This window comes from Cygnus olor, chromosome 2, assembly GCF_009769625.2.
Source record: "Cygnus olor isolate bCygOlo1 chromosome 2, bCygOlo1.pri.v2, whole genome shotgun sequence".
Classification (NCBI taxonomy): domain Eukaryota; kingdom Metazoa; phylum Chordata; class Aves; order Anseriformes; family Anatidae; genus Cygnus; species Cygnus olor.
The window spans coordinates 60,832,563-60,856,930 of NC_049170.1; the positions used below are offsets into that span (position 1 = coordinate 60,832,563).

The following is a 24,368-nucleotide window of genomic DNA, read 5'->3' on the forward strand; positions in this document are numbered from 1 at the left end:
GCAAGTACTTGCAGAAAGAGACACTTGTGACATTTCAGATTTGAGAATATAGTGATTTCCTAAAATGTGAATGTGTCTGTAAAACTAATATTAGGATGAGTTGTCAAACAGATACTGTAAGAAAGCTTGTCAGTCAATAAGGTGCTAGGTTGAAGAAAGTGACTCTGCTCAAAGACTCTTTTTACAAGTATGACAGCATCTAAAACAAACTTCTGATGAAACTTGTCAATAAAACCAAACTTTTTTTTGCAAACAATGAATGAAGCTAGAGTTATAGGATTATTGCAACAGGAAAGGTAAAAGAAAATGCAAAACATATCTCTATTTCCTTCACCGTGCCTCTGAGTAAGCTCAGCTGTGATGTACAATGTGACAGCTTAGACCAATGTCTTGAGTGGAAAGAGTGCACTTAGTTAGCTAATGGCAATTCAGCCATCACATGGTGAGTGGTGAAGTCATCATCAGTTTACCAAACTTAGCCAGTCAAAAAAAAAACTTGGATGAGAAGACCAGAGAGCCATAAAGAAAAGTAGGAGAGCTCTCCTACAGGAGGACCTGATAAAATGGCAAGCCTACTATAAGCTGTACTGTAAGAGCTGCAAGCGTTCAAAGCACTGCAGAGATATCATTTAATTTCTCCTTAATACATTCCTGAAAAGTAGATAGATCAAGAAAGATTATTATCCCCATTTACAGAACATGAAAGTGAAGCACAATGGAGCATCTTCAGAGAGAGGCTGTGATTTGGCGAGTTAGCCTTCTAAGCTGGAATTGCCTACGAGTGTCTCTCTGCAGACCACGGTACCTTTATACTTTTCCTAAGGTGTCCCTAGTTGAACTGCAGCTGGTTTACAGTTCATGAAAGAAGATGGCTGTTCATGGGAGAGGGAGGCATTTATCACATCATTATCAGATTTCAGAATGTTTTCTAAATCTGACTTTCAGTGTTAATTAAATACAACTTTCATGTGGTGGCGGTGCAACCTGTAAATTTGACCCAGTTCTTGTTGACCTAAAGTACTTATGGGTCACAAATATATTCTTTCACTTTGAACATATGTCACCAAACACGATGAATAATCCTTCTTAATTTTATCAGCAGAAACATAGCAAAGGCCTGTCCTTCCTTTACCATGTCAGTAAAGGACACGACCTTGGAGTGTCATTACTCTAATATAACTTTAACTATCAAGGTCCTAATCCCAGCAAAGCAAAAAATGCTGCGCTGGTGTTATCAGGAATAGAAATGTTTGCATTCACATTTAAAATGCATTTCTTGGACTGCAGTTGGGCATTTTATAGAATGACAGTGCTGAAGTGGACAGTTTGTAAGGTCAGAAGCAGAAGGCTATCTGTATGTATTAATGTGTGTCACATGCTATTCTGTACGCGGTGGGCTGTACACACACACAGCTAGACATGGAGCAAAGAAAGCACACAGCTAGGAGAGGCATTCCAGAAGGACAAATACACAAATGCCCCCAGGGGTTTGGTGTTACCATTGTAGCCAGGGGTAAATCTGAATGGGAAATAGTTTTCCCACTTAGTGAAATTTACGGAGATTTCAAGATCTATTTATTTATTTATTTATTTTTCATTTCATACCAGGATAAAGTAAAATCTTCTCTAGTTAAAAAGCAAGCCACCTGTCTCCAGTATACCAACACGACTATATACCAACACGACTACTTCTTATGGTATACATCTTTGATATGGCTAAACCCAGATTCAAGTTTCCCCTTCTAAGTTCACTTATCTCCAGGTACCCTTTCGCAAACATCCTCGCAGCTCCCTGATTCACACTGCTCAGGTTTGGAGGATTAAGTAAAATATTGACTGGGGAGGAGTCCTGCAACTGGATCCCTGCCTCAAACTTTGTGTGACTGTCCTGATGCTGGGCTAGATCATGAATCCTCTAATTGCGGTGAGAAAGTCCATTCTGGGGATTCCTGTCCTGTTAAAGTATTGGTTTGTACTGTCTGTCCTGTTAAAGTACTTGGTTGGCACTTTATGATGACAATTTACAGTTTTGATACATTTAATTTTTTTGAACACAAAACAAGACCATGCCCCAGGATTGAGACACTGGCCCACGGAAGTACAGACTATCTCATTACCAGTGACTTCCCTAGTAGGGTGGCATGGACTTTTCCCATAAGATAGTCTGGAAAAGGCCATCCTACTTTGGGAGGAAGAGAATTGAGACATGTGGCTATGTCCCTAGTGTGCCACCTAGCCTCAAAGCCAGGAAACCATGTGTGGACTGTTTCATTCAGGCAGCATAAATACATAGCAGAGGAGGCTTCTTACTCAATATTTGGACTCAAATTCCTAAACAATTCCACCTGTCAAGCACACAAGCACGTTCTTGAGACAACAACACATCCAAAAAGTTTCTCATCCTACCAAAAAACATTTTTTTTAATGCTATGGGCTTGACTTTCACTATTCCTTTTGTGTCTCATACAACTCAAAGGAAGAACTGTGTTCTCAGAGGAGATGTAAAACAGGTGCTGTATGCAAAACAAACAGTTTTGAAAGTCCAAGGGTTAACTCCCAGGACCCCCTTGTCAATGCTCCATAACCTCTAACAGAGCCAGGCACATTTTTTACTTTACTTTGCAAAGGACTGTTGAATAAAACAAATTACACTTGTCAGAGGTACAGGTTCCAGATATAGGTAGAAAATGTGATGCAGATGTGATGCCAGAAATCCTGCTGAGTTATTCAATGTAAATTTAGATCTCACCTTTTTAGATACGGGGCTTTGGTCCATATCTAATTAAAATACCAAGACTGTAATTCTGACTCTGTTCAAGTGACTGGGTATTGCCAGAAGACTTGGTGGAGTCAGATTTTCACAATTTTTCAGTAAGATCCTTTCATTTTTGCTTATGGATAAATAGATATATCAATTGTGTCTTGAGATATTTGAACTGTAAATTCACCCGCAGTGAAAGAATAAGCACATCATTGCAGTGAAGGTAAAATTCCAAGAAATGCAGCTGACCATGGGGGAAAAAAAATCCAAGCCCTCAGAGTATCTACAATATCCGTGTAATCCCCAATGGCAGCATAGGTGCTAGCACTGATAAACTGAAGAGCTAGTCACTACTTGTACTGTTGCACAGATTTTCACCCACCCTTCGAATTTGCCTTGATTAGTAAAAGTTTCTTCATAAAAATGAAATTAAAACATCTGATCCCTTAAAAATGATAAAGTATGAAGAATAACATCATAAAATCCATTTTCATCTTTTCTTGTTTGACAACACATCTTCATATTTAATTGCTTTTGTTAACTACTTGGCTTGCTAGTCTGGGCACACTTTAGCACTTCCTGGCCATTGCACACAACGGTTTCTTACTTCTGCTGCTGGTAACCTGAGCTGTAACTCAGGCTGAAACTGGGGGAAGAAGATGAGCAGCTGCTGAGAACTTCTGGGCATAAATGACTCATGGTAGCCACATTTGAGCTGCAGACATAAAACCAGATTTTGCATAACTGTATGAAGGCCTAATTGCTGATTTCCCAGCAGTGAGTCTTTCCTTATTACTCCTAATAAACCAGTTGTGTTTTGACTTTAGAAGTTACTGCAATATTAGAAAATAAAGCAGACAACTGTGTTTTATTAAGTTCTTCTCCCTCTTCCCTCATCAGAAAAAGGAATGCTGCCTTGTGTCATTATGTTACAAACAGTAGACCAAATGGATAGAACTTCTCTCAGGTTTTATTAGTTATATCCTTTTAAATATCAAAGGCTAGTTACTTATTTTCTGAACAAAAGAAGAACAAAATAAAAATCAAATAGAAAAGCAGGGAAAAAGTAAAAGGAGCAACAGAAAAATTCTTCAGAAAAATTAGTCAAACCACTACATACACATAAGCTAATTTAACATCTCAAACTATGACTAAACAATGTGTGATAGTCTTACTTCTGTAGTGAGCCTAAAAGTCACTATTTGAGTGAATGTTTGCTAGTCTAAATACGCTTCACTCAGCTTCATTTTTTAGTTCTTACTTCTATGGCTTGTTGAAGATAATTTAAAATAAAACCTCACTTTGACTTCTGTTGTATGATGTTGGTAGGTTGAAACCCATTTTTTCTAGTTTTACAAGGCTGAAAGCTAATTTAATCCCAGCAGTCTATAGTAGCAGTCATACCACCTATGGCACACATGACAGTATTTATGGTTTGGTTCATTTTCTAGTTTTCTAAATTTGCCTTCAAAAGCTGCTTATGTTCACGATATGTTCCTTCTTGTGTGGTCACTGTACCAATGTGAGCTACTTTAAGGATCTATTTTAAGGAGAAAATGACATGGAAAAGGCAGAATAATAAGAATCCACACAGGATTCTTTAGCCTCTCTACAGATGCTTTATCCTTAATCATATATATATATAAACATATATATATAAACATATATAAATATTTATGTACCTATATATAAATGGTAAAACAAAATGCTGTTGTGAGAACAAGGAATCAAATACTTTTATTAGAAACAGAAAGCTACACCACTACTTCCGAGTCACAACTTCATGTAAGGAATTATAATTTTCAAGGTTAAACATTGTTTGTGTATCACACCATACAATATATTGGATGGTATATTGTTTGTAAGTATCATAATAGAACACTGAGTCTGACATTCTGTCTGACTTTCTCAGTGCTTTATTATTTAGAAAATAATATTTTTATAGTAACATCAAACTATACAGTACTTTATTTATCATCACTGTAAGAATTACATGGTGAATTTTTCTCAGGTAAATACTGTTATGTTCTGCTAGCAGGGGCACGTGTACAGCCAGAAAAAAAGAACATCTCTTTTATCAAACATCCTGGATAACATAACATTTTATCATTGCAAGAATCTAAAGATATATAATTTTCAAATTAAAGATTTAAAATCATGTTGTGTGTCTGCTGAACTGTTCTACACAATCTACTTATCAGATTTAGCCTCCTTTTAAAATCAAGAATTGTCAGGCAGAAGGACCCTTAGAGGTTACAGTTCTCTGAGTTGAGCAAAGCACCTGTTGAATTTAGTAAGATTTACATGTCCTGAGCATTTCTGAAATTCAGCTACTTACTGAACACTTATGAAAGTGTTCATTATTTAAAATTCTTTGATGGATGACTTGGGGAAAATATTTCAGCAATATTTCTGCTTGCCAAGTATTGTTATGACAAAACAGCCACAATTTCTAATGAAGATTATAAGAAGGCAGCAAAACTTACTGCTTTTAGCATTTGACTGTTTGTCTCCCAAGCCACAAACAGCTTTCCTGATCACTGTGCAGACAGATCCTTTTAGAGTATATATGCAAATACACTTTTCTATGTGTGGATATTTTTTTTTTTTCTTTTTTTTTTCTGTTTTTTTTTTTTTTAATAAATACTCTTGAGAACAAAAAATCAAGGTATTCATTTTCTCAGAAAGTAAATATAAGGGGATTGAGCCACCAACATGAGTTTCTAGTCTTAATCAGAAAGAATATTTTGGTAAATAACCATTCACCTCTGCATTCTTTTCATGCCAGCTAAGATTTTTATAGTAGCCTACAGGAATTAAGTATCAACTTGTATTTAACCTCATTGAAAAGCAGGCAGCCAGCTCTTTAGCTTCTCTGAAGATTTCAGTCTCAACTTAGCATCTTTGAGTCAAGGAATCCCTGTTCTGAAATAAAATTTCTCAATTGCAAGCTTTGTATTGATGTAGTGAAAGCAGTATATGTGCTGCATCTGCAAACCCTACCATTACTTTATGTCTTTAGATTACAAACCATTTAGGACAAGGAGTCTCTCCCTTGGGCATTAACATGATATAAATATTTACTACTACTTCTCCCTCATAGCACAAAGAGTGAACTTGCTTATAGCCATAACAGAATCTAACAATTGGACATACAGCAGAGGGAAATCCCTACACTTTGCAATACATACCATGCTGAGCTATTCAAGGCTGGCCTGGGAAACAAATTGCATTTTCTCAGCAAGCCTAATTAGGTCGAGCACAATGCATACCAATGAGATTCGGGTGTTTCCATGCTATGGTGACATTATCAGCTTGTTTTGAGGAGTTTTGCTACTTGGTGTTGTATTACACTGTACTGGTCTACTATAGAGATGCTATCTAGAGCTCAGTAGTAAGAGTGAGGCAGGACTTAGTAATTACTCTCTGATCCTGTCTTTTGTAAGTAAGCGCTGCTATTGAGAAATAATGTTGCGTGGAAGATAATATTCTCTACTGCCACAACAGTTCTCACTAAAACATCACTGTTTTAATTCTTCCAATTGTAATATTACCCTTTCAAAAAAGAGATGTTACACACTATTGTCAGTGCCAGCATCTGGTTGAGCAGGAGAATTCATGGTGCTCTATTTTCGCTTCTTTCTCTGGTTACTCTTTTCAACTTGCATTGCATAGACATGAAGCTGGATTAAGGAGATGGCATGCTCTTAACTACCTTCAGTACACATTCATTGCTGTCACTGCTTTATCTTGTGATGCAATTCCTGAGAAGGTTATTCCACCAGAAGAATAATGGCTTGAAAATTTGTTAATTTTGGAACCCTCAAAGAGTTATTTTCTTTTCTAATTTTCACTTATGAAAGTTCTTGAGGAAATAACAATCTATCTTCGACAAATGACTTTGAAGGCTTTATGATGTTTTATTCTAGCCTTGACTTGTCTGTTTAAAATACCGATGTTTTTTTTTCTTGGATGCTTCTCCGTGATAAACTGGATTGAAAACATTAACCATCAAATAATCTTCAGATGCAATCCTTAGGGCCCCAGATCTTTAATTGGATTATAGGTCAAAGAATTTGTAGTCTGTCAATATATTCTTGAAGCATCTACTCTCATCTTCTCACTATCAAATTACATGCACATATAAAATATTTACCACAGATCACCAGATTTTTTTAATCTGTAACTCTTAAAAGCAAAGTTAGTCATGCTGATTAATCCAATCATTTCAGATTTAACTAAAATTCTCTACAAGAAGGCTAAGTGGTATTGAAATCAATCAGTAGCAATGATACTCAACATTGTTATACAATCATGTTTCTCCACATACTGTTATAAATCATGATCTTGTTGCACAGATGCAATAACTCTGGATGACATAGCAGTTGTCTGTCCACCCATCATTTCACTATTTGATATTCAACATTGCACCTGTGCAACAAGGCATTGTTTGAAATACAAAGTCATGCCTATCTGCAGCTGATGTTTCTACAGATTTAGATGGCCTGGACTTTTTTAAAAAACAAGAGAAAACTCAGATTTATAGAATCATAGAATATCTTGAGTTGGAAGGGACCCACAAGCATCATTGAGTCCAACTCCTGGGTCCACACAGGACCACCCAAAAATCAGACTATATGTCTGAAAGCGTTGTCCAAACACTTGTTGAACTCTGTCAGGCTTGGTGCCGTGACCACTTCCCTGGGGAGCCTGTCCCAGTGCCCAACCACCCTCTGGGTGCAGAACCTTTCCCTAACACCCAGCCTGACCCTCCCCTGTCCCAGCTCCATGCCATTCCCTCGGGTCCTGTCGCTGTCCCCAGAGAGCAGAGCTCAGCACCTGCCCCTCCGCTCCCCTTGTGAGGGAGCTGCAGGCTGCCATGAGGCCTCCCCTCAGCCTGCTCTGCTCTGGGCTGAACAAAACAAGCTGTTGGCCTTATTAAGTAAAATTAACTTTTAATGTGATAGCCTACAAATGCTCAAGGCAAGGCTGAGATGAACAACCTAACCAGACAAATGTACTACTGAAATGCTTTAAATTTAATAGTGCATGCATTTCTTCAACAACAGATTTTCAGAGTCCTGAGAACAAAGTACAACATTAATCACCAGTATGACTATGGTGGAATGAACCATTCTGGGTTACTCCCCACCCAGACTGTAGATTATCTCTATGGAAACCAATATTCCAGCCTAGAGGGTGGAATTTAGTTGTGATGCAGCAAAGTTACATGGAAGTTAGGACAAGAAGGAAAAAAAATCTCTGAAAGTAGGTTGGAAAATTGAGATGGGTCATAACATTTTTTTTGGATGGAAAATGGTCATAACTCCAAGATTCTAGACAGCAATCACTAGGAAAAGATATCTTTCAAAAGAACAAAGATAATTTTGCTTTGTCACGCTACCATGAGAAAGATAGTTGATTATTCATTTCAATACCAAAGCTTCCTTTTAAATTTGTCGGCCAAATATAAGCCAGTCTTAGCCTTTTTAACTTGTGAAAATTGGTATGGCTGCTGTTTCAGCATGCTTCTCTGTCCATCACTTTACCTTTGGAAGGTCACTAAAATTCCATTCCTCCATTCAGTCTTGCGTAATATGTTTGCAAAAATACTATTTATCTCCCTGGAAGTACTGCTATGAGCCTTAAGTACTTTTTGTAAGGCTACCTTACAGTTAATCAAGAAAAGATACCATACAAAGGTAGATCTTTTTTATGTCCAAGGTGGCTATTTACTGAAAATACCCTCACCTGTTTCTTCTCTTCAGTGTTAGTAGTGACAGTGTATGCTTCACTGATTGAAAGTGCAATGGCTAAGGTACCTTATATTATCAAATGCATCATTAATCCATTTCACTTGAACTGACAGACAGAAATGAAAGAAAGGTATTTTTCTGCTCACATCTTAACAGCTTGACTTAAATTTCTACTCTGGCCATCGTATGATACAAATCACAGTTATAATAAGTTGTGTAATACAGACACTTAGTATATGTGCTGGTATCAACCACAAATGACTGTTCCTAGCATCTCTCAGGACAAAACATTCTCCTAATGAAATGGCACTTAACTCAGGAGGTAGCTGTCCATGGATTTGGAGATGAATATCCAGGATTCAGTCCCTGCTCCATTTCCATTGTCCAAAATACATTTGTTTGCAGTAGTTTATATACAGATTTGAGTCCCTCTCAAGGCTATCAACTTATTTATTGTATACTCAAGTTGTTCCTAACTCAAAAATGCAGTTAAAGATAACTATATTATTCTCAAATTTGGGTAAGACTTAGCAAGACTTAGCCTTCTATGAACCTGTGAGGAGAACATGCAGCTTAATTATCAGTTTCATTCAGGGCTGGTCTCTAAGCTTGCTTAAGGAAGAGTTAGAAAACTGTAATTTTCGTATTAAAAGTTACAATGGCCCTGAAATAATCCTATCTCTAGCACCTACATTGTTACTGTACTGAAGCAACATGTTCCTGATACAGACTGGCAAAGTGAAATTTCTCTTCAGGTATTTTGATATGAATTCAAACTAGTTCATCTTTGCCTTCAGAACCCATATCCTTGAGGCCAGTTCTGTGGAAGGTGGAGAATCACAGACATTTTGTACATATTCTATCCTTGCAGGTTGTCTCTGTATCAGTCCAACAAAGATTTCCCTTTTTGTCTGTGTCATACAGAGGACCAAAGGGCAGGGGCTCCTTTACCTTGACTCTAGAAAAGGGGGAATGTAAGGGAAGAGCTCAATTGTTTACAGGATCCCTTTTCTGCTTGCATATTTGCCACTTGTCTTACACTACATTGAAAATTGTTTTGGACAGGCCTTTTTTTTTTTTTTCTGTGTTAGAACCAGCCATTAGCACAGTATTTTGGTCATGATTATGGTGGTGCTGTAGACAATAAACAACAACCAACAATGCTGTCTGTCAATAAAAAACAAAAAGCTGTATTATATTACATGCTCATACTTCCTCTTAGTTAACTAGAGACTGTGATGCACTCTATCAAGACAAAAAAGTGGGATAACATGGCTGCACTGTCTGGTAAAATTTACTAGGATTCCTCAGGGAAGAACTAAGGGGGTACTACTTTACCTTCATCAGCATTGAAATGCTATCAATACAAAAGGAAAATATGTCACTTTTACTCACTGTTGAGAATGTTTAAGAGCATGGCTACAGGTTGGGAGGAAATAATGAAACAATAATGCTAAAAGAGACCCTTATCTCTACACTTTAAGTATTTCCCTAGGGCTAGTGTTTTGTACAACTTATTCTTGCAGCTGTGGCAGCTGGGGTGTCAACGGACCTCAGTGAATTGCACTGAAATAACAGATCCTTCTTAAGGTCAGAGGACATAATTCACAGCTCCGATTCCAGTCTTTCTCTTCTGTTTTTAATCCAGATGTTCCTCCCCAGGGACATCCAGAACACTTCCATATCTTGACTTCGCCAGTCTACATTTGGCCAGATTCTGCCTTTCTCTCCAGGAAGGCAATGCCTTAATGAGGAAATGATACCAACGAAACATGCAGACTCCTTATGGAGTGACATACTATACTCATTGTCTGAAAGAAGAAGGGGACCTAACCACAGATAATCTTCAGCATATGAACATTTAAAACTAGCAGTAAGGACAACCAGATGTTGCTTCCTTCATTCAGGCTTTGTCTTACTTTGAGTAGTCTCCCTGATAAGAATTCATGGAGCAAGATATTGGCTAATAAGACTAAAAATGGTAGAACCATCCATAAGGAGAACATTGCTGATATGAAAAATGGAAACAGCAACTGCAAAATATAATTTAGTTTTATGTATTGTCAACATGCATATTGTACTTACAAATGTCCTTGTAATACATTTTTTAAAAAACAATGAAGTCTCAATAATATGAACCCTCTGTAAAGCAGTTCTTATTAAATCTTGGAGCAATAGCGGAGAAGGTTCCCTGGTGTATGCGAATTACAGCAGAAGAGGATGAGAGAAGTGCAAATGCCACAGTATAATTCGTATATAGAACATTTTAATTGTGGGTAATAGCAGATTTTCAATTTTGTAAGTCAAGGAATTGTGCTCATTTCTAAGACAGAACTGAATATATTAACTGCCCTTGAAACAGTATCAATATTTCTTCCTGCACAGAGCAAGGCACAGTAAAATGCATTAAAAGATGAAAGCTCTTTGATCCTTTTGAATGCATAAAGATAACGGAACAGTGCCAATAAGTTTTGAAGAAGAGGCTAGGCAGAAAAGAAATATTATTAATTGCCAAGATAGCACACTATCCCAAAATAGCAACACCAAATGTACTAAGGACTACAAAAATATTGATTGTTCATAGTTTTACCCACCAAGTCTTTCAGGACACCACGAATTCCTTTTTTTAACCCTTTTCATTCAGGCAAAGTAAGTAGTATGAAAACATATTTGATCTTGACATACACAATAGCTGTATTTTTTTTTTTTTTAGCTCCCAATTAATACTGGAGGAAAAACTGTCCTGAATCATATCACAGTGTAGATCTTATGAGTCAGAAGCAGAATGAATAACTGGAATCCCAAAAGTCATTTACGAGAGACACTGAGTTTCACTCAATGGTCCACTGGTTCTACTGCACTCAATGGTCTGCTAGGGTTCTGCTGCCAATTGCAAGGTAATATTTTTTAGGAAGATTTCATCTCATGGCTTCTCATTCATTGAAAATAATGTCAGTATCTCCAGACTCCATTTTAGCTTGGAGCTACGCCTGCATAATATTATCAGGCCTCTCTCTGATATGACTTTGATTAATAAAAATTATAAGTAAATTTACTGACCTGAATATAATGGCCCCTTGGACTTGAATACCGCACAGGTTGATGTTTAAGTCTACATGCAGCCTGTAGTTCTTTTTAAATTATGAACAATCTCAGGCTAACTTATACCTTGCACAGCCAAGGTCTGGTTTTGAGTGGTTATCTTAGGCCTTGGTTTCATCTAAAGGTAGAAAAATGTAGGGATTATTTCTCTTTTACCCTCTTCATACAAAACCCATTCTGCTCAGTGGAGCAACCCCATGCAAACCAATTGGATGACTCATGAGTAGTTCTGTAAAGAAAGTAGGAAATTCTGTTATTTCATTTTTGTTTTCACTTCAAGATGGAACTAAAGCTAAATATAAAATGAAATAAAAATCTGAAAAAACTGTTCTGGGTAAGCTGTTCCTTTCTGATCAAAACTGAAATATTTCATATTCCTTTTAACCTTTCTAAACTTGAAAAAAAATCACTAAATTTTCAAACAGAACATGTAAAAATGAGGCACTTAAATCTTACCCAGACAATGTACTTTGAATTTTTACTGAATGGAATTTGTCAAAATGTCACGTTTTGTATTTAGATGAAATGCCATTTTTTCATCAAAAGTCAGCAATGAAAAAAAAAAAAGTCATCCAGTTCTGCTCACAATGCTGCAGGAATTTATACTAAAAAATTTATAAATGAGGTGATAAAATGTAATTAAACTTTCCTCTTTAGCATAGTTTTAAGTGCAACACTGGAATCCTTAGGGATGCTTCTGGAGACACAATAGGTTTCCTTCTCTAGAAGCCCATAGCATTCTTCGCTGATAAGGTCTCCAAGAGCACTTGCACTAGGACAGACTTCAAGAACTCCACTAATGACTAGAAGCCTGATGTGCTAGGTACTGTAGAAAGAAAGGTTTGAGGTAGTCCCCACTTTAAAAAGGGTGAGGAAGCCTGTGTGTTGTCAGGATGTGTACTACACTGTATGCTCCAACGGCACAGAATGAAGTCCTCTTGGTTCCCCAGTGAATCTGTGTCTGGAAAATGCAAAAGAAGAAAACGCTCCCTTTGTTACCTCCTCCCTCAAAGCTATATGCTTTTGCAAGAACCTAAATCTTCCATTTAGTCTGCAGCTTTTAACAGGAATGCTATTTTATAATCTGGTAGGACATGAATAACCTAGCCCCTAGTTTGAGAGCTGCCTCTCAGCAGGAGAAAATATAAAAGGCAGTGTACTGTCTACAGTGACTCTTCCTCCAGCCCATTGCTCTGAAAATACTTGCATGTGATTCTCACGCACCACCATCCACCATTGGAACACTCAGCAATGTCTGACAATGAGAGCTGAGAGTCAGTGATCTACCAGTCTGTCCTTCCTTCCCTCACCTTCCCCCTCATCCCTTCCCCAAGAGGGATGACAAAAGTAACCCATTTCTCAGACTAAAAAGAAAGTTCGTCCAGGCTCACTGTACATAAAATTTGTCATCCATGCTCCTTCGCTCAGAAATGAAAACGTAAAGATGTGTAAACAACAAATAACCTCAAAAAAGAAATAAGCCTCTCTCCCTCTCCAAAAAAAAAAAAAAAGGTTATCAAATATGCATTTATTTATCACAGTCAAGTTTTATGATTCAAACCTGATTCATATATATTTTATGAAGAGAATATCCATTGTGGTGGCAAAATTAAATGTATTTTGAAACTTGTATATGACATTTATCTATCTGCTCTATCAGAAAAAAGTTGTCATATTCATTCAGACATATATTACTTTTTCAATTTCCTGTCAGTAATGTTTTTTTAATGTTCTTTAGGGTGAGACCACACGATTTCTCATTTCTCACAACAAAGACCATAACTCATTAGAATTATGTTGATGAGTTTACACCTAGAAAAGTTGCATCACTTTTCCAGAGGTGAACGACTTGTACTCTTATCCATGACAATCATGGATGGCTGTTTTCCATTTTTTTTTTTTAAGATGCAGAGTCAGGTGGAGAACTGTTGGCTCCTTTTCCCCCTTCTTTTACAGATGTTCATCATATAAAATACAAACTTCTGGTGCATTTTTACAATGACTCAGGTTCTATTGTGAGCAACAAGAGATAACATGGATAGCAAAAGTATTGAAATTCTTTATCATACATCTTGCCTTTCAAAGGGGGTGATTTTGATAGAAAGTTTAGAAAAAAAACAACAACAGTGTTCAAGAATAAACAGTGCTGTGCAGCAGCCAAGGGTTATAATTAGAGAAGAAACAGAAACCAATTAGGGTGAGTTAACTGACATGATGCTACAGCTCCCATATAGAAGACTGGCTGGAGAGGTGCAAAGTAGAGATGGCAACTTCTTTCTCTAAGTTCCTATTGAGTGGCATAGTAATAACAACATTATCTTGTGCTTCATACACTCAGTGCAAGTCCTGCGAAGGGTGTTTAAGTGCATTGGGTTTAGCCCCGGGTAAAAGGTTGTATGATTCTAATTTTTGTTTGATAGGCTAGTAATTACACCATTGTATTGGGCTTATGTGGTAAGATTTTGGTAGCGGGGTGGGAGCAGCAGGGGTGGCCTCTGTGAGAAGAGTCCAACAGCTGCCTCATGTCAGATCAGAGCCAGCTCCTGCCAGCTCCAAAAGGGACCTGCTGCTGGCCAAAGCCAAGCCAATGAGTGATGTTATTTGGACCTCTGGGAATGCAGATTTAAGAAAGGGAAAAACAACAGCTGCAGCAGCAGCTGGGAGAGAGGAGTGAGAAAATGTGAGAGAAACAGCCCAGCAGTGCCCAAGGTGTGTGCAGCAGGAGGGCAGGAGTTGCTCCAGGCACGCAGCAGCAGTTCCCCTGCGGCCTCTGGAGAGTCCCCTGGTGGAGCAGGCTGTCCCCCTGCAGCCCATGTTGTACAACGGCATGACACACACCCACACTACTGCCTGTGGAGGAGACCCTGAAAGAGGAGACTCTGGGCTGCACCTGCCCATGGTGAAGCAGGAGGTGTGTTGGGAGCTGCTGCCCATGGGGGACCCATACTGGGGCAGTTTGCTCCTGACGGATGGACCCTGTGGTACGGAGCCATGTGGGAGCAGTTCTTGAAGAGTTGCTGCTTGTGGGCAGCCCCTGCAGGATCAGTTCGGGAAGGACGGCATCCCGTGGGAGGGACCACACGGGGAGCAGGGGCAGGGAGTGACCGTGAGGGAGCAGCAGAGACGAAGCATCAGGGACTGACCGCAGCCCCCATTCCCCATTCCCCTGCGCTGCTCAGGGGGAGGAGGTAGAAGAGGGTGCATGAGGGGAAAGTGGTTTTAGTTTGCTTTTAGTTTCTCGCTGCTCTAGTCTGTTAGCAATCAGCAATAAATTATGTTAAACTCCCTATGCTGAGTCTGTTTCACATTTTCTTCCCCTTTTCTGTTAAGGAGGGGGAGTGAGAGAGTGCTGTGGTGGTGCTTAGTTAGCCATCAGTTAGCCATCAGCCAACACCACAACCATCTGCAATACAGACTAAGGTGCAGTCTTTGTTGGTTAAAAAAAAAAAAAAAAAAAAAAAAAAAAAAAAGGAGAATTCCATGAGAAACATTCCAGTTTTGTTTCTGAATAAAAGCAGAATATTTGGAATGAAATGAGAGCTCCCTTTCTGAGCATATATAATTTGGGGGAATAAATAAAAATCTAACTAATATTTGGTAAAGCTGGAAATAATTATGATGGCCCAACTGTGTTTGATCAGTTTGACTTAGATATGTACCTAAAATTATTTGAACACAGGTACCTTAGGCTATTTTTTAGGACAGAAATTCTTATGTGGTATGACTGTCTCATGACATTTGTAGCATCTGCTGGTTGGAGCTGTGCTGGAAATACTTCTAAACTGTCCTGTGGTCTGAGGATTTAGTGCATCCTTTTGTTGTCCTAACCAAAACAACAAAGTAAATGCTCAGAGAAATGCAAAAGTAATCTGTCAAACGGAGAGATATCATCCTGACTACTACAGGCTCAAAGTCTTCTTTTAAATCATAAGAACCTCAGAAGTGCTAAGTTCATTTACTCACAGCTGATTTTTACATAATTACCTGCAACTGATGAAATACTTAATCCTACTTACAAGAAAAGCTGCTGAAAAGAACCTCCCTTCACATTTCTATTATTTAGATCAAGTAAAGAACATATTAACACAGTAAAACAGATATTATCTTGGTCTCTGGGATGCTAATTCTCTATTTATACAGGAAGCACAAACAAGTGAACAAGTAAAACAGGATCACAATTTTCACAAAAATTGAAAGTACCTATAGATATCCCCAAACCAAGGCTGGTCAACCACTACTGAGTTCTGTGTGGCCATCACTGGGTGCTACCAGGATCTGATTTAAAACTCCTGTGACTGCCATGGGGAGTTTAATGATAACATTATCAAAAGAAAGGACTTACGACCCACTAAAAATAACTGGTATGTGGTATTCTAGGGATGGAATTTATGTCATTTAATGTTAACCAGCTAACATTAAAGTCTAGTTACAGATTGTCATCTGAGGTCCCTTCAGTCAACATAGAAAGTGAGGAATCTCCACAATGCGACTCATCTCAGCCTAAAATACATGCACAAGATCAGTGAGATGTTTTACTCTTTGAGAGTGCCCATTTCTTTCCAGTGATGACAGAGAAGACTAAGCCACTAGCTTAAATTTGATGCAGCCAAATCTAAGTTTCATGTGAATAAAATTAGGAAAAATGAATTCAAAGTTAAGACTCTAAAGAGATGTAGGACTTTGCTGAACACCAAAGCTATTTCTAATGTTCATATGCAGCCTCTTAATCATTTGGAAAAAAGGGTTGTCTTTATATTGAATATCTGAATATCCCAGCTGTACAAAAAAGGAGGAATAAAATAAAAAAATCACAAAGGCTATTTCAAGAAAGATGCTCAACTCCCCCCCCTCTCCCTTGTGAATTAGTACTTAAATAATAAAAGGTTTTGAAAAGTTGAACCTCACCGGTTGAAAGACTGTTCAATATATGCACAAAATTAAATCTGTTTGACCATCCCTGTCTAGTACAAACACAGACATGGAAACAGTGATGATTCACTTAAATGACTTCAACTTGGCTGGTAATATCTTGACACATTTCACTGGGGATGGTATAACTTACACAGCACTTAAAAAGTAAGTTTAAAAGAGGACATAGCGATGACTGTGGACTGAAGATTTATTATAAAGATTCCCTAACCATCTCTTGGAAGTCAAATTTCCATGTTCAATGCAAACTCAGTGAGAAATGGCCTTCTTGACATGATGCTCATTTATCTCCCCTCACTGTGTGTTCTTTGAGGGCTCCGTTTGCATCATTTGTTGGGTAGTATAAAGCCGATTTAAACATTTCTGCATTTGTGCTATTGCCAGAAACCATAATGATTTAGTGAATCAGGCATGCATCATTCATGTTTGCTCTCTCTTTTCACTGCATATGATTTTAAGGAGAAATAAAAGGCAAGAGGGAGCCAAGGGTGCAACTTGCCTCAGTAAACGCTTTTTTTCTTTTTCCATTGATGGATCTTCTTATGAGAATTTGAGCTCAGCTCAGTAATATTTAACATATATATTTCTAACTGTATTCAGAAAAAAAGTATTTTGTTGTAGCACACCTAATAGTGACACCTTATTTCCAAAATACAGGTTGTAATATGTTGTTGGTAAGGAATTCCACGTAAGTAAAACTCTAACTTCGTCCCTATATTAACAGAAGCATTATGATAGCTGAACAGGCAATGCTTCTGTATATTACTAACAACGTTTCTGGGTCAGCTGTCTAACATTCAGATTTGAAGTAATTACCCTAACTGTTTGAGAAGCTGGCAAAAAAGGTTGCCTAGATTTTGTCCTGTCCTTCCTCTCTATACCCCATTATATATTGACAAAAAAAAAAAAGTTTGTGATTGCTATCTCAGAACATTTTCAATCAGTTTCATAGAAGAGAATCTTATAAGAGTTTGCTTTGCTTTTCTGAATCTTGTGAACTTCACAAAAGGTTTCATAGAAGAGAATCTTACCAGGGTTTCCTTTGCTTTTCTGAATCTGTTAAACTAAGCATCAGGTAGCTTGTTCTCTCTGGATCTTTGTGAAGAAAACTTAAAAACCAACACATTACCTTTTCTATTAGTCATTAACTGTTGCAGGCAGGTTTTTGTCTTGGTCGTCGTAGCAAAAAATCTCTGATGTGACAGAGAATGCAGCATTCCTTGCTAATGCCAATTAAATACTGTTATCATTCAAAGGTGGGAATGTTATGATTAATCTACCCTCTGCACCCAGAGATTCTTAAACTTTCTGATTTAGCTAAAGGCGTATCTTTCAAAAATGGACGTAAAAAAACTTCTGTTTTTTAATTAATGTATTTACTTGAGAGCAAAGATAGGTGGTTCACTGTCTCTGGACAGTAGGTGTGATAGCTGAGACACATTTCAGTGGATCAGTTATGACAGAGGTACTCCAGGATATAAATACTGTTGTTCTTCTGGATAGTCTATATCTACTCTATGTGAAATGCCTTAGAAAGAGAGAAGGGGGAAAGTTTAGCATGCCAAATGGTGCTGGTTCGACCTCAAAGCTAGTGCACTGTATCAGTCTGATATCATCTTCCCTTCACTTTAAGGCTGTCTGTCTATGTATGTTATCAAATAAGTCATAACTCAGTTTAATGCACAGCCTGCAATGAAGGGACTGGATTAGGCCTCTGGAGATGATGACTAACAAGTTAAAATTAAACTTTTTTGAGCTGGGTTACAATGACCTATTTATACATTTTCTTTCTTGCTAGCTGGCTTTTTTTTAAACATTACAAGATGTACCTGGCCTCTCTCATCTCTCTCTAAACTGTCTCCCTGATGTCCTGATCACTCTCTGATCTATTTCTCTTTCTCTTATCTGCTGGGTGGATGCTAATATGACATATCCAACCTCTGAAACAAACCATTTATTTTGAAACCCAGCTATGTCAGAGTATTTGATGCATCAAACAGTAAAATGAATGTATATTTGGATATTGGGTACATCATGTCTTGATATTAAATTATCTCCTGAAAAGTGGATTGATTTTTAAACTGGCAGGATTTATGTATTGCTTCCTTGAATCTCTAGCACAAAGCTATACATGAGAGGAGACTAGGAAAGGTTCCCTCTGAAGCTGAGAAAGAATTGCTCAAGGGGTATGAGTGTTTTCTTTATATTAATAAATTCTTTTTTTTTTTTTGTGCTTAAGGAAAGATATTCTGTCATTCTCTTCCATTATTATGTGACAAGAATACATTAATCTTCTATGAGAGATACTTATCCTAGAGATAATATTTAATTAATGTGTGAAGAAGGAAGTTTAAGTGAAAAAGGTACTTTAAAAATCATATATATTTAATAACATTGGCATAGATATTTCAAAGACCTTTTTTTCTTTTTGATATCTGGGCCATTTGCATACATACATGCTGAAGCCTAACACTGTCAGTCTCTGAAGAAAAATGACAGACAAACTGAGATGTACTTTTAGTAAGATATATTGAGTGTCCATTCATGGTTAGGACTGTGATTTTTTTTCTGCTTGAACTTTCCCTGTCACTGTTCACAGACGCAACCCATATGAAAAGACATCACGCAGTTCTTAGCAATACTCTAGACTCAAACCAGAAGACAGAGAGTTCTTCCTCTTCCAGAACAACTCCCATTTAATGTACTACTTGGGAGCCTGTGGTCTGCATGTAGAAGCTTGTTGGTCTGCAACTGGCTGGTGGTATCACTACAAACACTGCATTAATACAACTTAGTTGTTGGCTCACCACCAAAGGAGTCAATCAAGTGCTTCTGCAATTTTTTTCTTCTCTTTTTACAAAGACTGCTCAGGGAAGATTTTTTTTTTCTTTTTCAAATTCTTCACAAGGTACTGCTAAAATATCTGGACTTTTCATCCTTTCAGATTTCAAAACAAATGCTGACTGCTGTGCAATTTTGGGAACCCCAGATTTCCTCTCCTCATCTGTATCTCTAAGACATTCACAACCAGGTGTCAAGACTGCAGCCCAACAAGAAAGCCCAATGGCTTTCTTTTGTGCATGAAGACTTGAGACTTCTATGAAATTCCAAACCTCCTTCAAACAGCAGCAGCACTCTACCAGCAAGTCAAGAACTTTGAATATTTATCATTGTACATTAACTTCTACTTTTGACAGTGATCTCATCTCCAACTGTTTTTTTTTTTTTTTTCCTTTTGCAAAAACACCCCACCCCACCCTGATATCAATGCCAGTTGAAGAGAAAGTTATAGAAGGTCAAATTCAGACACTGGAAAAAAAATTGACATACACAGGATAGATTAGACAAAATCTAAATAAAATTAAGCACTAAGTTATGCAAAGAAACATAATCTGCTTCTTCAGAAATGATGTAGCACATCTGGAAAGATATCTCAGACAAACACTGAGATTTGATGCACTATTTCCTCTGCTTACCCATAGCCTTCCTTGACTGTGACTTTCAGAGCACTCTCTTGTAAGAAGCTTTGGACAGCCTAAAGGAGAAATGCCAAAAGTAAGACCAGTCTTGGGGTGCCATTCTAATGCTAATTTCTCATATAGCAGGACTTCCATCACTTCTGGTTGCATGATGATATCGCCTCAAATTGTTCTGAAATTTGTCAACTCCTGAAAGCATGCAATAGTAACGCAATATTCCTGAGCATAAAACTTACACTGCTTGGGGAACACCAGTAATACAGAAAGCACATTTCTTGGCACCATCTACATGCATCAACTTTATCCATTGCTTTGTTCATGCCATATTAAGGAATTTTTTAAAGAACTTGAAGACTTTTTCTCTGCCTTCAAGTTTCTCTTTGCTGTGGTTCCCAGGATTCTAAATGGTCACCTAATGCTCCTTAACAGAGACTGTAATTGCCAAATTCAATCTTCTGGAATAATAATGGTAAAACCTTCTCTGTGTATAGTAAGATTTGTTTTCAGAAGCTGGTCAAGTACTTGGAATGAATTCCAGCAGTAACTAAGTACTGTTCATTGGTTTATCACTTGTGGTTTCAACACATTCTGCTGCAAAAGCTAAGCACACTTCTGTTTTCTTTGACTTTCTCTAATGCAAATATAAGCAATATGAATCTTCAAGAAGATTTTTAAAAACCAGATGAAAACAAAACACTAAAAGTAAAGTGAAACAAAACAAAAAAAATCTTAATGAAATGAGACAAAACCAAATGTCCTTATCAGACACACAACTCCATACTACAAGGTTCTCCTTGGACGGAGAAGACCAATTTGTGACAATCACTAGTCAGCACAGAATCACAGAATCACAGAATTGTAGGGGTTGGAAGGGACCTCAAGAGATCATCGGGTCCAACCCCGCTTCCAATGCAGGTTCCCTAGAGCATGTTGCCCAGGTAGGCATCCAGACGGGCCTTGAATATCTCCAGAGAAGGAGACTCCACAACCTCCCTGGGCAGACTGTTCCAGTGCTCCGTCACCCTCACTGCGAAGAAGTTCTTTCGCATGTTGGTGCGGAACTCCCTGTGATCCATTTTGTGGCCATTGCCCCTTGTCCTGTCCCTACAAAATGTTTCTTAATGTGTTACTAGTAGGTGATAAGATACAGTGAGAAGAACAGTGTAAGAACTTCCATACAGCAGAGAGACTTCACTGACTGTGGTGTGTGTCAGTGGTGATAATAATGAAAAGTCACCATGCTTATAAGCACGTCATGATGCTGAACAGATTACAGGAGTGGTAGGTGCATCTTTTAGTTACTGGTTAGCTTTCATGAAAATGGAAGGGAAGCAAAAATAATGGTTACTCTGGTTTTCTCCTCCATGCAAGAGTAATTAAGAAGGTGCTGAAAAAAGGGCAGTATTCATAACTGGAAAGATTTAATTTAGCTCAGTGAATAACATTTTCAAAAGTACCTATACGTTTCAGGCTTTTGCATCTTCCTACAGTGTCTTTACTCCATGTAACACAGCATGCTACCAAGACCCTGGAGCTAGCGACTAATGAGCTAGATCCTACATCACCTTATTGAGAAGCTGGATTAATTAGTCCAGCCATAACACATACCACCAAGGTTTTTGGTTTCTGGGATCTGTGCTAATATGGCACTGGCTGTGATATATAAATGTACTGTCTCTTGGAGCTTCCTTGCAATGCTCTCTTACAGTGTGTAGGCATGCCTTCAAGCACTAAGACTCATAACACTGAATGAAACTCAGGTTCCTACAGGTATATAAGTTGCATTTGAAAATAAGATGTAGGCACCTCTGAAAAAAATTATGTCAGAGATCAAAAACCTTGGCAGAGATCCAGGCAAGCCAACTACAGATCTGAAGTGTGAAGCTTGGTACTCACAAGGGAGTCAAGCTCGTAGGGATTTCAATACACAATTATCCTTTCCTTGTTAAATCTAACTGGAGACTTCAGCTGTGATCCAGTATGGCTCCAGTATGTGTTTTGCAGTAAGGAAAAGTTCCATGTTATTCTTAAATAATGGTCTTTGCCTTGCAGTTCCTATTTGCAACATATCAGCTCTTGTCTTGGTGTCTTTTTTTTGGGGGGGGGGGGGGGGAGGGGGGGGAATTGTAATCTCCTCCACTTCAAGAATTTTTAATTCAGTTCAGCAGCTGGCCTGAACTACTTCATCCTAATATTAATTTCTTTTGCAGCTTTGGAGGAAAGTGGTGGTGTTTCTACTTTAAAGCTGGAGTCTTTGTCCAAGCAGGTTATGAGTTTTCTCCAAGCAGGTTACGAGCTGATAATACTGTTTCTGCAACATTTTTGCAATCATTTTCTGATTCTTTTTTTCACTGTCCTTTTCTCCTTCCTGTGAGAAGGCTAGTTTCCCTCCATTAAATATAGTGGCACCACGATGGTTCAGAACTTCTTTTTGTTATGAGGGATTAATTGAGTATCACTTTTCCACATTGCAGATGGTAACTGTTCTAAATTCCACAACTGTTTTTAAAAATGTGGATATCCAAAGTTTATTAGTGATCACTGAGCTGGCTCTTGCCTTACTCTCTGTACCTGTCTATTTCAGTGATATTACCAAGTTGCATGACCTGAGACTTTGGTTCATAGATTTTTATATTTATGCCGCTGTGGCTAAAACTGAGGTTAGACAAACTGTACAGTAAAATAAAGACACAGTCAGCAGAAGTATGTTAAAAGAATTATTTGTCTTTTGATTCAAATTCACATGGGAGGTAATTAAACAAACAGCCTCCTTGATGTTTAGCTGTGGGGAGAGGAAACCAATGGAAAAAAAAATCTTTCCTTACAACTGATCTTTGCTCATAATATGTGCCCTTTTCTTCCTGCAAACAGCCAAGCTACATGTATTCATCTCCGTGAAACTTTGAGGGTAAAAACAGAGAATAAGACTCCACCCAGCAGAAATGTAATAAATTAATATGAAGGTCTGTCAAAACAGATTCTCCTGGCAATGGGTTTCCCAATAAATGTTCTTAAATCCTAGTACTGTAATCCCCCTCTCTAGCCATCCCCTCAAAATCACCTCTTTTATTATCTCAGGCTTGTCATGAAATTTCCTTAATACATACCAATCTGATACCACCTATTCAGATTTCTGTCAATCTTCACTTTGGGAAGACATTGTTAGTAGCCACCATTTAAACAATTATTGTTTAGCTTTTTGTGAGTACTGTTAGATGTTGTGAGAGCTAAAATATTAGTGCTTGACATGTATTACAGTTGTGTAGCTGAAACAGATGTAGCCATAACAATTGTTAAGAGAAAAGGCTGATGAACATAGCACACCTGGAGAATAGTATGAATTGAAAATATTCAGAAAGACTTTGGGAAGTGTTACTCATTACATGGCTTTGGGCCTCCTAGAACTTCTGGAGAGAATTGAAAAACAAAACCAAAACCAAACATCATCCTACTTTAAGTCCTATAGGGAGTCCCACCTTGCATTCCCATTGAGAGCTGCCAATTTAGTTGGTTAGCGTAAAATAAAGACTAGGTCACATGTCTATCTATAACCTACCTTCTTGGAGGGGACTACTAATTTTGTACTATTGTTTACACTACTTTGCATAGCTCTTTATATTGACTTGCTGCTGTCAAGAGATTCTTGCATCTGTGGTTCAAGAACACTGGAAGTTTTAGAAGTAGCTTTTCATATGCATATACTCTTTTGCTTGTCATAGCATATTCTACCAGCAAGAAAAAGGAAGAACAATTGTAGAGTTAAACAACAGGGTAAAAAAAAAAAAAAAAAAAAGCAATGTATAACAACAAGGTAAGAGAAGCAATGCGTTCGTTCCTTTGGTTGTATGTATACACAAAATTATATTATTGTCATTGAATATGTACTTCAAAGTGATTTAACAGAAACAATGTAAATTCCTGTAAAGGTATAAATTTCAATATTAGAATATGTTACTTTGATTTTGGGTGAAACCTGCTCATAATCAGCTGAAATAAAATTGAAACAAGAACTTATAAAAAAAAATATCATCTCAAATCAGTCTCCACTGTTTTTTCTCATCAGCTTAACTAAATTGGATTAAAATCCTACTTCAGATTTAAAAAATATTTTGTATTGGAGGTGAGATAGCCCCACTTCAGCATCATCAGAATAAAAGAAAAAAAGCTAAAATCACCATTTACCACACGATTTTGTAATTAGCTCACTCTTCAAAAGAAGGCAATGGCCTTGTCTGTGGGAATGGATTGCTCCTAGCACCATGGCCTGTCATATACTTTCCAGATTGTGGCCTCAACCACTGTAACTAAGACAAGACAGCTGCTACACTTAGGACTATAAAT

At 37.8% G+C, this 24,368-nt stretch overlaps 1 protein-coding gene across 1 annotated transcript in view; it reads right to left on the minus strand.

Annotated features, from left to right (window-relative positions):
* The window catches only part of POU6F2 (POU class 6 homeobox 2), a 307,800-nt gene that overhangs the window by 31,399 nt on the left and 252,033 nt on the right, over nt 1-24,368 (minus strand). The gene's annotated exons all lie outside the window — the stretch shown is intronic.